Here is a 12,118-nt window from a genome sequence, read left to right as displayed (position 1 = left end):
AAGGGTTGAGCTAGAAAGGAGTGAAGGAATGACCAAGGGCAAAACAGTTAATTCACACTAATAAAAATTATCTATTTCCATGGCTCAAGAACAATCCATTTCTTTGGATAATCCGTCAAACAGAAAAAAAAAAAAAAAAGAATCTCAAGTTTAGGTATTTTTCTTATTCTCTCTGTTGGAGTCCCACATCGGTAGGTTAAAGGGTCCTTGGTTTCCTTATATGGTCTTGGGCAATTCTCCTCTCATGAGCTAGCTTTTATGGTTAAGTTAGGCCCAAGGTCTATTTCTTTATCATGGTATTAGAGCCAGGCGCACCCAATTCATTTGTTTCCGATGTTGGGCCCCCGTCTTATATTGTCCACACTCCAGATGTCCAGTCCTGGGCGTGCGGGGGGTGTTGGAGTCCCACATCGATGGGTTAAAGGGTCCTTGATCTCTTTATATGGTCTTGAGCAATCCTCCCTTCATGAGCTCCCCATGAGCTATCTTTTGAGGTTGGGTTAGGCTTAAGGTCCATTTCTTTATCATATCAATTGACGTTGAGGTTGAGTTAGGCCCAAGTCCATTTCTTTATCAGGAAATTGCATGCCGACTTTAGATATTTGACTCCAATAAGAAATGTCTTTAAAAAATAACCTTCTTTACCTTTTAAGTATAGTACAAGTACCATTTTACCCCTCTACATCTCAAATATATTTTTAAAACTTTCCATACTTATTGTCTCTCAAATTTTATTTTTTATTATTTTCACTTTTTATTTTTTCTTTAATTTATTATTCTATTTTTTATTATTTTTAATTTTTAATTTTTTCTTTAATTTTATTATTTTCACTTTTTATTTTTTTCCTTTAATTTTATTTTCATGTTTTAATTCATTTGTTTCAAACTTTATTTTTTTCTGTTTTCTTTTTTCTCAAGCATTATCTATTTTTTTTTCTTTTTTTAATTCATTTGTCTTTAACCTTTATTTTTCTTTTATTTTTGGTTTTTATCAGTTCTCTTTTTTTTCCTCATTTTTCACAAACTTTATTTTTATTTTTTCCTCTCATTTTTTATTTTTTTAATTTTTTTAATTCTTCGATTTTTTCTTAATCTTTATTTTTTCTTTCCTTTTTTTCTCACTCTTTTTTTTTTATTTCTCTATTTTGTTTGATCGCTTTTTTCTTTTTTTAGTTCTCCTTTTTCCCTCATTTTTTTTCAAACTTTATTTTAATTTTTCCTCTCATTTTTATTTTTCTCAATTTTTTAAATTCTTCGCTTTTTTCTTGATCTTTATGTTTTTTCTTTTCTTTTTTTTTTTTCAATCTTTTTTTTTATTTCTTTATTTTGTTTGATCGCTTTTTTCTGTTTTCTCAACTTCTATTATATTTTGCTAATAAATAAAAAATTGGATAATCCACAAAGAATTTTTTTTTTTACATCAAAGCAAATTTAAGGGCATGAATTGTTGTTACGAAGTTCTTTGAAAATTCTTGAGATAAGTCGTGTCTCTAAGGCGAGAGTTGTAGAATATCTCATAAATAAAGACATAAGTGGTAGTGTCAACTCTTGCCCGTGAGACATAATTTATTATTTGAAAGTCCTTGAGCAAAGTCTTGCCTCTAAGGCAAGAGTTGTAGAACATCCCATAAATGAAGACATAACGTGGTAGTGTCAACTCTTGCCCGTAGGGCATAATTTATTATTTGAAAGTCCTTGAACTTAGTCTTGCCTCTAAGACAAGAGTTGTAGAACATTCTATAAATAAAGACATAACGTGGTAGTGTTATCTTTTGCCCGTAGGACATAATTTGTAGTTTGAAAGTCCTTGAGCTAAGCCTTGCCTCTAAGGCAATAGTTGTAGAACATCTCATAAATGAAAACATAACATGATAGAGTCAACTTTTGCCCGTGGGGCATAATTTGTAGTTTGAAAGTCCTTGAGCTAATTAAGTCTTTCCTCTAAGGCAATAGTTGTAGAACATCTCATAAATGAAAACATAACGTGGTAAAGTCAACTCTTGCCCGTAGGGCATAATTTGTAGTTTGAAAGTCCTTGAGCCAAGTCTTGCCTCTAAGGCAATAGTTGTAGAACATCTCATAAATGAAAATATAACATGGTAGAGTTAACTCTTGCCCATGGGAAATAATTTGTAGTTTGAAAGTCCTTAAGCCAAGTCTTGCCTCTAATGCAATAGTTGCAGAACATCTCATAAATGAAAATATAACGTGGTAGAGTTAACTCTTGTCCGTGGGGCATAATTTGTAATTTGAAAGTCCTTGAGTCAAGTTTTGACTCTAAGGCAATAGTTGTTGAACATCTCATAAATGAAAACATAATGTGGTAAAGTCAATTCTTGCTCGCGGGGCATAATTTGTAGTTTGAAAGTCCTTAAGCCAAGTTTTGCCTCTAAGGCAATAGTTGTAGAACATCTCATAAATGATAATATAACGTGATAGAGTCAACTCTTGTTCGTGGGGCATAATTTATTGTTTGGAAGTCCTTGAGACAAGTCTTGCCTCTAATGCAATAATTGTAGAACATCTCATAAATGAAATATAACGTGGTAGAGTCAACTCTTGCCCGTGGGGCAAAATTTGTAGTTTGAAAGTCCTTGAGCTAAGTCTTGCCTCTAAGGCAATAGTTGTAGAACATCTCATAAATGAAAACATAATGGGGTAGAGTCAACTCTTGCCCGTGGAGCATAATTTGTTGTTTGAAAGTACTTGAGCTAAGTCTTGCCTCTAAGGCAATAGTTGTAGAACATCTCATAAATGAAAATATAACGTGATAGAGTCAACTCTTGTCCGTGGGGCATAATTTGTTGTTTGAAAGTTCTTGAGCTAAGTCTTGCCTCTAAAGCAATAGTTGTAGAACATCTCATAAATAAAAAAATAAGGTGGTAGAGTCAACTCTTGCCCGTGAGGCATAATTTGTTGCTTGAAAGTTCTTAAGCTAAGTCTTACCTCTAAGGCAATAGTTGTAGAACATCTCATAAATTGAAATACAATGTGGTAGTGTCAACTATTTTCCATGAAACATAACTTGTTGTTTGAAAGTCATAAGCCTTGCCTCTACAATGTAGTAGTGTCAACTCTTGCCCATGAAACATAGCTTATTGTTTGAAAGTCGTAAATCTTACCTTTATAATGTGATTGTGTCAACTCTTACTCAGGAGATATAGCTTGAATGGAAGAAATCGAAGAAAAGAACAAAAATAATAAAAATTGCGAAAAAAGAAGAAAATAAAGAAAAATATCAAAAAAATAAAAATCGAAGAAAATGTAGAGGTTGAGAGAGAATAATAAAAAAATAAAGGTTGATAAAAAAAAGAAAGATTAAATAAAAATAAAGATCGAGAACATTTTTTTTAAATAATAATAAAAATCAAAGAAAAAAAAAAGTATTTTTTATAAAAGTAGATGTTGAAAGGTGTAAAGAAAAAAATAAGGGTAGAGAAAAAATAAAAAGAAAGAAAAAATAAAAAATAAAAATAATATAAAATAAAAAATAAAAAAAAGAAGTTGAGAGGAAAAAAAAGTAAGGGTTGAGAAAATTAAAAATAAAAAAAAAAAGAAAAAAGAAAAATCAAAGTAAAATTAAAAAAAAAATGAAAAGATATAAATATTGAGTTGTTATCCATTAGGAGAATTATGGGGCTAAATTTTGAAAGTCACTCTAATTTGGATCTATTTTTTAGATTCACATATCACTCTCTGTATAGACAAAGTGGGAGATTAATTGTCGTAACACCGCCAAAGTGGGAGATTAATTGTCGTAACACCGCCTACATTGAATCGCCATGGGAAGAAGTAAATTTCTTCTCCTTACCGCCCGTTTGGATGGTGGTTTGCTATGGTTTCATAATGTATGGTATGGTGTAGTATGGTATGGTATAGTATGGTATGGTACAGTACCATGTTTGGATGGACTGTATCGTTCACTGCGGTTTAATAATAGATTTTTTGTTTGGTTTGATGGTATGGTACGGTATGGTAACAGGTAAATTTACTAAAATGCCCCTAATTGTAATACATTTGAGATATCAACTCTTTTATCCATATCAGTGCTAGCGTAACCAGTTGTCTTTCTTTCTTGATGCTTCTCGTAGCTACCCGATAATCCTTTTAAGACGCCAAATTCACAAGGGTATTTGCTAAACAAAGGTTTGACGAACGCAAACTAATGCAATCGGGAAGTACTTCCCAATCAATAAAACAATTGGTATACATGTATGTATCTTAGAGTTCAAAAATCACTTCCCATGTATATGCTTTTTGTGCATTCACTCTGTTTCCCTCCATTTCAATTTTTAATTTTTTTTGATCGAATTGAGTTTTTATTGGCATTAAAAACTACTACTACTAAATAATTGTGATCATTTTTCTCACTCTTTGAATTTTTATATTGCTAACAGGAAGTCTTACAATCTTCGATCTTGTTAACAAATGCATTCTTGCAATCTTCGATCTTGTTAACAAATGCATAATCTTAGCATGTATTTTGTTGATAAGGATAAAATAGGATTAAAGAAAATTATATAAAGGTATAGTTGAAAAAGAAAAATGAAAACCATGGCACACCACCAATTTGATGGTTCAATAAATTGCTTCATTCCATGGTTATCATACCATAGAATAGTAACATACCATACCACCATTTTTAGAAAACCATGGAAACAAACATGGTTCCCATGATAACCATATCATACCGGGAAACCACCATCCAAACAGGCTGTTAATCCCCAAATTTCTCATTTTCATTTGCATTATAATTGTATTATTACCTCAGATCTGGAAAAAAAATTGCTCTTAAGCATATCTCTTAGCATTTCTGGTATAATAACATATAATATGATTGAATTTTTGTACAACGTTTAATTTTTTCTTCATTGTTTGATATAGTGTTTGCTAATTTTATTTTATTGCATGGAAGATAAATATTGTTTTCTGCTCTTTTTTTTAAAAAAATTGTTTAGGTTAGAATTTTTGGTGTAAAGCCTTAGGGCTGGGGGTCATTTGATGTATTATCTCATCTAGGGAAAAAGATGGAATAGCTAATACCAGAATAACTAATAATTGTGTAGTTCTAACTAGCTACCAAATCCCTAAATGTGCAGTTGTTATGTGAACACGACGTAAATTTTCTCCTGTCCCCAGTTATATGTACAAACATGTTTTAGCATGGGCATTCAATTTGAACTAAAAAAATATTGTCTTCAACCAGAAACTATTTGTCGCATTTATTATGTTCTTATGTATTGATTTTCATGACTCGGTAAAGCTAAAAGTGTTAAATTTCTTATTGTGTGCCTACTTGGGTGTTTGTCAATGCATCCAGCATCGTGTATGATAATAGAGAAATGTTATATAGACATGCACACCAAACTTAAGAGCCCTGACGGTAAGCATGGGGTTCAACCTATGTACTGCAGATGTAGATTTTTAGGATGCACAATAAGGTTACAATGGAAAGATCTGCTGGAATTATAGTTGTTTACATTAGTTAGAAATTAAGTTTGAAAGATAAATTTGCTTTCGCTGGCTTAACAAGTTAAATCCATCCTAACAGATTTGAGAATGAGCATGTTGATGCTGTAACAAAAGGAGAACCTGCTGAGGTGTTGTCTGGATATGGTTATAAGTAAGCTCTCACTTGTTCTTAAATACTCTGTTTCCTGGGAGGAACTATAGAGAAGGTGAAACACCCATTTATCTTAAAAGATACTTTTGAATATTTCTTATGTGCATTTAAATTTTGATAGTTGTTTGCAGCTAATGTTTGTTTTACTACTAAAATGTTGTATATTAATCTTGTGCTAACAAAAATTAAAAAATTTCTTTCTTAGAATTGATGTATTTACATTTGGATAATTACTATTAGCTTGCAATTAAATAACTTCATTTACTGTTTATCTTCTTGCAATGTAAACCTTCTATTTTGCAACTTACAACATTTAATGCAGGCAAGGTCAAATACACATGTCTCTGAAGATGCAGACTACTTGCACTTGAACAGAAAGACACTATGAAGCTGTAAGTATTGTTCTACGAGCCAAGGAGCAGTTCATGTTTGACATGTTTGCTTCTTGACATTAATTTAAAGTAAATTTATGGGCAAATTTTGTATTTCAGAATTATATTAACTATGTGTAACCAACTTATATGTGCCCTTTAGAGCTTGAAGTAAAGATTTCATTAATAAATTTTAATCTTGGACGTGATGTATGATCATCAATTGCTCATTTTACAGCTTCAGGAAAGGATGGTAGTTGCAGATGCTGAATATGTAGTTGGATCACAGTTGCTACTCTGATTCTGCAGCTTTCTCTTGGTACATATCTCAACTTAGGCTATTGATTTTGCTAGATTTATTTTGTGTGATTGCTTCTCATAGTTTATGTTTTTTAGATTTCTTTCTTGTGCCCTATATCTATATCTCTGTTTATCTCTTTACTATATGGGGGCTCATACGTTACGCAATCTCAGTGAACCTGTGACTGGTGAGGTGACGATCAAGCAACATCCTAAGGCACCGAGGAAGTGAAAAACTGTCACGCCTTTGTTGTTTACTACTAATCGTATTATTAGACATCTTCGTGAAAAAGAGTTAAAAAAGAAATACTTTGTGATTATCATATCTGCAATGCTTGATGCTTAACCATATTTGAGCATCACAAAATAGCTTCGAGATGGGTACGCGTACTTCTATGAACTCTGTTCTTGAGGCTATGAAATTTTTGGGAAGGAGTCCTTTCTTTTATGTCAAATAGATAGCATGGAAATATAGTCGAATACTTACACATGGTGTATAATATAATGTGCTTAGAGTGTAGCAATTCTCTTTTGCATGGTTGCCGAATGATCCTCCAAATCCAAGTTGTCCCACGCCCTGAGTCGATCGGCTCATAACCATTCTACATTGCTAGCCCTCATCCGCTTTCCTCATGACAATTTCAGGAACTCTTTGACCCTCTTTTCAAAGTTCTTTCTTCCCCTCGCGGTACTTGTTCGCTATCAGACGCTCACCCATATTAAGCCCTCGACAGAATTCATTGTCTGATTTGGGCTGCATTCTTAGACAACCCTTCTCATACATGGGTACTTGTGTGCGGTTTTTGAACCCTTTACATAACTCCTAGGGAAGCCTTCAAAATACTAGATATGAATAGAAACTTACTACTTGCAACCAGAGATGAAAGTGGAGAAACAGTACAACAATAACATACCCAATGTAATCCCACAAGTGGGCCTGAGGAACGTGGAGAAAGAGTATCAACACAATTTGGTAGTAGCATGGAATAGGATATTTGCCTATAATTTCCTTTCTATTTCAAGGCATGACCAACTATATTTTTGTGAAGTCCATAGGCATTGCAATTTTTCGAAATGTTGATTGGTGATTTCTGTGTTGTCTTTTGCTGCTTTTATGCAAAGAATTAAGAGTGGTAGAACGATTCAACTTGAGAGCCTATGTGATCTTACCAAAGATGAGGAATTGCAGGACAATGCAAGGTTTACTGATTTATATTGCAATTAACTTTAGTTAGATTATTTTGACGCGAATCCATTTCATTCCATTTGACATCACACTCCTACTCTCTTCTAATTACAGATTGTTCGTTGCTCATTCGAAGTAGTCCTGTATCTGAGCCCTCTTCTTCTGGAAGTACGGAAGAGGCAAGGCCAAATGGGAACAAAGAGCGTGCAGGTGTGCTCAAGTCTTCTGGAAGTATGGAAGAGGTAAGGCCAAATGGGAACGAAGAACGTGCAGCTGCGGTCGTGTCTTCTAGAAGTACGGAAAAGGTAAGGCAAAGTGCGATAAAAGAACGTGCAGCTGAGCTTGCTTCTTCTGGAAATAAAGTAGAGGTAATGCCAAATGAGATTGAAAAAACTGGGAGCCTGGTTATATAGGCGAAGTTCTAAGCTTGCAGGAGACAACATGTAACTGAAAAGTAAATATGGTGTTGTACATTAGGTGATATACCATACCACAGCAGAGTAAATCTGGAGCTGGAGGCTACCATAAAGTTCTAATGTAACGACAACGCTAAGAAGTATTGGCGGACATAAGCAATTTGGTGCTAGCAATGTGTTGTTACTGAATGATGAATTTCGTCTAACGCCTCATGTCATGCCTTTGGTATTTAGTTTTTTTGACTTTGAAGTTGCAATATTAGGAATCTCTATTTGTTTACGCATCTTATATTATCAATTATCTAACCTTACTATGATTAAATTATCTCACAAATTTTATACTTGGCTGCAGGGGTAATATCTGCTGCACTTCTGTACATTAAGGATGATTTTCCTGAAGTCAGTCAAAGCAGTTTCCTACAGTCACATGAATAACCAACTTCATTTGGAGGTCCATCGTAGATTCTGGACGTAACCATTAAATAAAAAGTGATCGCAACAACAACTTTTTAAAGCTGGTCCATCTTTATCATATGAATTGTTGGAATGATAGAAAATTAATGGATGGTATTATCTTTTAAAATGCAAGCATGTATTTGAACTGTGTTCATCACTGGCTGTGTTTTGCCTAAAAATCTGGAGCTAATTAGCATCTTAGCTGTTTCAGTTGGTCTTTTATCATCGCAAATAATATGGTGTTTGTTGGAAATGTAATTTAATTAGTTGGTGTGATACATGTAGAACATTTTGGCCCAAGAATACTTATAACAAGATTCATTTTTGCCAGTTTATCAGCTGTGATATAAGGTTAGTTTACATGCAATTTTATTTGTCTGATTTGTAGAAACAACTTCAATATATTTTTCGTGGGTATACTGGATTTGTACGTGGTGTTGCTGTTGCTTCTGTTATGTTTGGTATGATATACGTCTTTCTTTGCCCTCGCTCAAATCTTTCTTCTGCCACCACCCATCCCTCAAAGGCCCCAAGATATCCCAATTGTCTTATTAATTATCTCTGACTGAAATGCTTCAATGTTCCAGCAAAACTGTCCATCCCAGTGGCATGTTGCAATGCTCTTCATCCAAATACCGTGACTATGTCCTATGTCTTTTGTTTGTTTATCTTAGCTTTAACTAATAGGTTCCGCATTCCACTAGATTCATGTAACAACCCTAGGCAAATCCCACAATCGACAAACACGGAAGAGATGCTAGGTATATAAGAAAGCAAGCGTTAGATTCTAATGATGTGTTTTAAATCCGTGCAGGCCGAGGCCCAAAACAGACAATATCATTAAGGGGCTGACTGTGATAGCTCATGTTTCTACTGTTGTTTAGTGACCGAGAATGATCAACTTTAAAATGATTTCTGTTGCTCTCAAGAAGAAGAATGTTTAATGTATGTGAAGAAAAAAAAATTAATGTATGCCTTAAAGAAAAAATAGAAGAATGTATGCTACTGTTTGAGGTGAAATAGTCATGAGGTAGTGGTAACGTCTGATTCTTTTAGCTCACCAGATTTAGGCAGATATTTTATAATTTGTCCTTTAATACATTAATTACGATACTGAGAAGCTGGAGATTATTTACATCTGACACTTACTTGTACATTGAGATACAAATCTCAAAATACTATATTCCTAAGTAGTATGGACTCATTACTTCCGAGATGCCAAACCCGTATGGGATTCTCCAAAAAAAGCACTACTTCAAGAGAATCCGATATGCACCCGCTAATATTTTTAAAGAGTCCAAGAAATATATCTTATACAGATGGATTTGTATAACAATCTTATTTTTATATTTCTGTAGTATAGGATTATTTAGCTGTATGACTGATGAATAGGAAAATTGTTGTCTGTGTAACTGATGAATAGGAAAATTGTTGTTTGATGTATTTACTGTGAAAGCTGGTTGTACTTTTAAGTTTGTTCAATTCACAAGGATAGCGTTATTGAGGTGTGTGCTTTAGAAGTTCCATTAGAAATTGACTAAAGAAATTTCCTGCAAGTCTACGTTAATTTTAATTTACCGTCCACTCATGCTATACTTATGCTATATCTACTTGTTGTTAATAGATCGATAAGGATATTGTTCCGAAAGATAACTCTTCTATAGAGTTCATTAATATCTGAGCTCATTAGTTTACCCCGATCTATCTGAATGATCGGTACGCAAAGGTAATGTCCAGTATGTTTCTGATTCAGCTTTCTCCTTGTCCTCTTGTAATGGAACATAAATTGATGGATTTTTCTTTGTGGTTGGGGTGGAATGCCTGATGGATATATAGATTATTGCAGATAGAGGTGAGTGAATTTCTAAGACAATGTCTTTGTTATCATTTCCATTTCGTTCTTTTCATTTGCTGTGGGAGCAACTGATTCATTTGGTAGGGTGACTCAAAGGGAACGGCAAAGGCTGCTGATGGATCTTCTAAAAGAGATGAGATGCAACCTGGTCCGAACTCACAGGTACTCTTTCGTGCTCTCAGCTTTTTCTCTCTTTTGTCTTGTTTGGCGTCTCAAATTGCCTAACGATTTTTTTTTTAAAGTACAACATCCATTAATCTGCTACTTCATCATTTTTTTACAGCTTGCACATCAAGGCTCATTCTCACAAGAATGAATTATGGTAACTCTCAGGTAATTTTTTGTGTGTATTCATGAAGTTTAGTTGTTGCATGTCATCCTTCAGAATGCTTTATTATTATCCATAGAAGTCTCAATCTTCACTGTTATTTGGGAAAATAGTGTTTCAGTCTTAACCACAAAAGTTCTGGATCAACAATGATTTAAAAACACATTTGGTACAAGAACACAAGGTGATTTCTTTTCATCAGTTTAAATCTTGTTAGAAAGTTAATCAGTATCTGTGTTGGTTGGGGTTAGAAGTATCTGGTAGATTCAGTCCGGACACCATGGTTAGGGAAAAAAAATATAATTGAAATAAGAAGAGTATTTTTAAGATCTTTCAATTTAGCAAGTTCTTTCCAATTTGACCCTTTAGTAAACTATTGCAGAGAAATATTAGTTACAAATGCTATTTCTGACTCCTACTTGTGACAAAGATGGTAAGGTGGAGAGTGTCATTTTTCAGTTCAAATTTGAGCAATCCTGCTTTTATAATATAATCACCCAATGATGGATAAAATTATATAAGAGATAATACGGGAGGTTATGGATATATTCATTCAAGACTTGGGGCATTATGTGGTTGAACTACTTCACAAGATTGCCAAACTGCAAAAGATTTTAGCATAATTTATTAGGACTAAAAATAAAAGTAAAATGAGGCAAATCCGTTGATGATGTAAAGACAGGTAAGCCTTTTTGCACTTGCATATCTGTTTCTTCCTATTAAAACCAATACATGTAATTTTGGAGCTGAACCCCATTTTGTTTCCCGCTTTAGATCACACACTTTGCTCGAAGGACTACTAGCTTGCGAGTATACTCTGGTCAGATCCTCTTAACGCACAAAATGTAAGCGAAAGTGCTGAAGTAGTCGCGAAGCTGCTTGGATTTTGGAATTAGTGGAACATGTTTCAGCTCAATTTTGTTTCCGCCGGTGACAAAAAGACATGGCTAGGTTGAAATCTGAAATCAAACTTATTACATTTGTAGTTCCAAATAGCACGCTAATATTTTCATCGATGAAAATGAATCTGAACGTAGATTTTGTATCATATTTGCCTGTACAGCTACTTGATAATAGTCCATGGGGGTAAATTCAGCATTTTTACTTTTAGGGGACACACATCTTGCTGGAATTTTAGCAAAGAGGTTTAGTTTTTTTTTTTTTCAAGAAAAACTAAAAGTAACATTCATGAATGACTATGACCGGGGAGCGTAGAGTGTATATAAACCTTACCCCTAGCTTAGAGGTAGAACGGCTGTTTCCGATAGATGAGGAAAAACAAATCAATGCAATCCAAAGAAAGAAGTAACAGATGTGAAATCATAACAAAGCATGCTGAATAGTAACTAAAAAAATGGGTGTGCGGATATGACTTATATAAATGCTTGGATTTGAAGTCATTAGCATAACTGAATTTAAGGTTCACAGTTACAATTAGTGTCTCAACACTATAAGTTTGTGTTATCATCTTTATGGGTGTAATTTTAGAATAGTAAAAATTCATTGTTCCCGAATGTGCTCCAATTCATAGGCAGTCTTTTATGTTTGTCACTTTCATTGAATGAAACTGTCTCTGTGTTCGC

At 33.8% G+C, this 12,118-nt stretch overlaps 1 long non-coding RNA gene across 2 annotated transcripts; it reads left to right on the top strand.

Moving 5' to 3' along the window:
- The first annotated feature begins 4,397 nt into the window (after nt 1–4,397).
- LOC107852604 lies at nt 4,398–11,656 on the top strand. Of its 2 annotated transcripts, none has more exons than XR_001669499.2 (9): nt 4,398–4,816; nt 5,552–5,623; nt 5,946–6,015; nt 6,233–6,313; nt 7,595–7,848; nt 7,958–8,122; nt 8,249–10,369; nt 10,491–10,540; nt 11,310–11,656. It is a non-coding gene; the product is annotated as an uncharacterized LOC107852604 (long non-coding RNA). The 2 variants fall into 2 exon arrangements; XR_001669498.2 differs by having other exon boundaries at nt 5,552–5,678.
- The last annotated feature ends 462 nt before the right edge of the window (nt 11,657–12,118 follow it).

Source organism: Capsicum annuum, chromosome 1 (assembly GCF_002878395.1).
Source record: "Capsicum annuum cultivar UCD-10X-F1 chromosome 1, UCD10Xv1.1, whole genome shotgun sequence".
In the NCBI taxonomy this organism is placed as follows: Eukaryota; Viridiplantae; Streptophyta; class Magnoliopsida; order Solanales; family Solanaceae; genus Capsicum; species Capsicum annuum.
Note: the sequence above shows the minus strand (reverse complement) of the source record. Positions and strands in the feature narration are given on the sequence as shown.